This window comes from Carassius auratus, chromosome 3, assembly GCF_003368295.1.
Source record: "Carassius auratus strain Wakin chromosome 3, ASM336829v1, whole genome shotgun sequence".
NCBI lineage: Eukaryota > Metazoa > Chordata > Actinopteri > Cypriniformes > Cyprinidae > Carassius > Carassius auratus.
In genome coordinates this window covers 10,849,367-10,853,522 of record NC_039245.1, presented here as the reverse complement: position 1 = coordinate 10,853,522, position 4,156 = coordinate 10,849,367, and the positions used below count along the sequence as shown (strand labels likewise).

Here is a 4,156-nt window from a genome sequence, read left to right as displayed (position 1 = left end):
TATTGTGTGAATGTGGTTTTTCTAGCTTTTTGTAATATACTGCAGATTTCTTTTAGGGTCAAGAAACTAAATAGAGGATTGAAACTAAATGCGTCACACTTCAATTTTGTCTGAATGTTTTGTTTGATTATGAATTGGCCTTACTAATTTCAAGGAAAATTTGACAAAAAAAAAAAAAACTAAAAAAACAATTGCTTAAAATCTACTCGCTCTCAGACCATCCAGGATGAAGATGAGTTTGTTTCTTCATTGGAACAGATTTGGAGAAATATAGCTTTACATCACTTTCATCACATCCGCACGACTCCAGTCCATCAGTTAATGTCTTGTGAAGCCAAATCTGTTTGTTTGAAAGAAAACAAATCCATCAAGGCATTTATTTATTTTTTTCCAAACTATTGCTTCTGGCTCAAATCAAATATGAGATCATAATCCATAATACTGCTTTCTTCAGTGAAAAAGTTGTGTCATCTGAATCAGGAGAGAAATATGCACAGATCAAGGACCGTGACAAGCAAAACAACTCCTAACCTTTACAAACAAATATGTTGTCGATTCTGATGTGAAGAATTTACATGGGAGGAAGTGTTACAGACTCTTATTTGATATTATATACTTTCACAAGATATGAATTGATGGACTGGAGTGGTGTGGATTATTGTGATATATTTATCAGCTGTTCGGACTCTCATTCTGACGGCACCCATTCACTGCAGAAGATCCAGTGGTGAGCAAGTGATGAAAAGCTAAATTTCTCCAAATCTGTTCCTATGATACAGTAATACAGTAAAATTTGACAACCACAATACTTTTTTGCCTTCATTCTCAACAGTATATCTTTTTTCTTTTTAAACCTGTTTGTTAAATGGCTTGCTTTTTTTATTCACATTTTTAAATGCGATTTGTGTCCAGATACTCTTTGAAACTGTTGAAAAAAAAATGCAAAGAAAACATCAGAAATCATACTTAATAAACGATCTAAGGCTGCCTAGAATCAATTTAAATGAAGCTGTTATTGTGTTTCGGAACAAAAATGACAGCCCATTGACATTGTACTTAAAGTTTTTAAAATGGACTGGCACATAAGACAACTTCAAAGAAAATTATAATAATAATAGTAATGTATTATTGTCTTTCATATCTAAATCCTTGTCAAGTTAAGTAACTAAGGCTTTAAAACTGTTAAAGCAGATACATGCATTTAGATGCCTCAAGTTTAAAGCGACTGAATCTGTGTTAAACGGGTCAACATGACCCACAAACGCACAGACAAGCCAAACTCGTTTAAAGTTGACAGTTTGACTTTAAAAATGAGCATCACATTTAGACTGACGAGAAGGAGAGCCATCAATATACGGCCAATAATCTCGCTTTCTAAAAGGAACTGAACCAATTCTTTACGATGAAAAACCTACACTACCACGTTTGGGGTCGGAAGGATTTTTCATTTTTATTTGAAAAAGGGTCTCTTGTGCACAGAAAGACTACATTTACTTAAAATACAGTAACATTAAATATTATTATGATTATTTGATTAATAGAACGTTTAAAAGAACAGCATTTATTTGAAATATAAATATTTTGAACCATTTGATTGATAAATGTATACATCTCTTAAAATTATATATTTTGAAATGCTAAAAAAAACTTACTGGCCTAAAACTTTTAAATAAATAACCGATTATTCTTATATTATATAAATACTTTCTGCCAACATTTTGTTGGTTACCTTTCCTGGAGAGGACACGCGCGTGTTGGCGTCACGCCAGGTGAGCAGCGCGTGCTCAGTCTCTTAGGAGACATCAAGTGTTCCATTTCAGAATTGTGTGACATCATGAGGTAAGACAAAGTAAACTATGTGGACTTGTCAGTCCCACCCTATGCAAATGTGCTCCTAAATGCAAATGCTGATCTCTGGAACATTTACTTAACGTGTTATATACATAACAGGTCATCTTGCTGTTTTTTTTGTTTGTTTGTTTTTTACTGTTCTTGGCCAGTTTTGATGTATCCAGAGATATAAACACTGAGCCCCACAACATGAACTATGATCTTAAGATCGCGCTCCAATGTTTTATTCGCAGTAAAATGACACAAAGGCGCCACTTGCTGGCAACTGAAATGATATATATTACTTCATTTACTACAGCTACAAATGACAAATCTGTTGTGCAGAAGGAATCAGTGAGTAATTGTAAGGATTTTATTACTGCTAAAAATGATTGTAAGGTATTTATACATGAGTGTAATATTGAACTAAAGATTAAAATAAAATAAAAATATGTTAATTAATGAGATTCATTTTCGTGTGTGTCTAACGGACGTGTTTTGGACGTTCTTTGTCGTCCGTTCTCAATGCAAAAACGAAAATATTACGTAGTCGGCAGGATTCGAACCTGCGCGGGGAGACCCCAATGGATTTCTAGTCCATCGCCTTAACCACTCGGCCACGACTACATGAAGACGCAATGCCTCCTGGGAATTTTTTGTATGACAATAACCGAAATACGATTACTTGTGTTTTTGAGATTCGCTGACACTGTTCATAGGAATAATTACTTCTCACGACACATTAATTCTGAAAGGACACGGAAGTTCGCGCACAGTGTAGAGTGCTTGTTACGTCATAACCGGCTTTAAGAATGATAGCCATTGTAGCTCAGGTTCAGAAGTTAGATCTGCTGGGTTCAGATCTACACACACCGAATAAAAGCGCGAAACTCGCCATATGAAGCTTGAGACATCGTGTAGTTTATTTGACTGTATTATATATTTTTCCACACCTGACAATCCCAAGCTGACCAGCAGAGGTCCCTGTCACTGCAGTGTGATGACTGCTCTGTTCCGCTTGCTGTGACCGGCTTCATGTCTGTCTGCATGGTACAATTACTTGTGGTTTATAGTGCTGCTGTTTATGCTTCTTCTTCTAGACCTGTGTGTAGCAGCTCTGTATGTTGGATTTAGGCTCTCTTACACGACTTTTGCGTTGTAAATTCTGACATATTCTTGATCAATTTTATATAATGGGGGAAGTCGTGGCCTAATGGTTAGGAGGGTTAGACTCCCAATCGAAGGGTTGTGAGTTCTAGTCTCGCACAGCTCTCTCTCCACCTTCAATACCATGACTTAGGTGCCCTTGAGCAAGGCATCGAACCCCCAACTGCTCCCCGGGCACCACAGCATAAATGGCTGCCCACTACTCCGTGGGTGTGTGTTTTCACTGCTCTGTGTGTGTGCATTTCAGATGGGTTAAATGCAGAGCACAAATTCTGAGTATGGGTCACCATACTTGGCTGAATGTCACTTCACTTTTTAAACAAGCCGGACCAAAGGCTCAACCATGCACATGGTACATGGTTAAGTAATGTAAAGACACACATACAAAAAAATAAAGTATCAAAATTTTACATACAAGAAGCCATTCTGTTTCCATTTAACAACAACAACAACAAAGAATTCTAAATTAATAATAAACACACATTATTGCTTTAAAAAATACCTTTGAAAATGTTTCTGTTTTTGTTAGATACAAGAAGTGTTGTCTTCAAGGTGCACAGAAAGTTTTTTCAGTAATATATATATATATATATATAGATGTATCTGCAGTGGGTATAGAAACGAATCATCCCCCTTTAAAGGGTACATAACATACACAGTTTCACCTAATCTCATGTTGATCTTGACTACCTATAGAGTAGCACTGCATCCTTCACATCTCTAATAAGTCTTTAGTTTTATCACATTTATAAAAGAAAAATACAGCTTTTTTATTCTTTCCGGAGAAAGCCGAGCTCCTGGAGGCGTGCCGTGGCCGGAGCTATAATACTGATGTTTCGTGTTGTTTCCATTAACATATATTCACTTATGTGCTGATTTCCAACAAAATACAGAAATCTGATGCAATTGTACTTACATGAATGGGGTCTTTTATCACAGGGATCACTCAGTGTTTTAATAGCAAACTATGTGCAAATCCAGCGTCGACTTGGGCCTTGTTTATAAAGTATTCATCACTCAAATGACCAGAACACACAAACACACTTGATACACTCCATTGCTGCCCAGGACAAACAAACTGCATCCACTGTTCATGTTACGCTGGGTTCAGCATTATGTCCCGCTCTTGTCTACGTCATTAGATCCACGATCGAAAAAA

At 36.5% G+C, this 4,156-nt stretch overlaps 1 non-coding gene across 1 annotated transcript; it reads right to left on the bottom strand.

Annotated features, from left to right (window-relative positions):
- Nucleotides 1-2,375: 2,375 nt before the first annotated feature.
- On the bottom strand, nucleotides 2,376-2,457 carry trnas-aga (transfer RNA serine (anticodon AGA)). Its single transcript has one exon. It is a non-coding gene; the product is annotated as a tRNA-Ser (tRNA).
- Nucleotides 2,458-4,156: the final 1,699 nt, after the last annotated feature.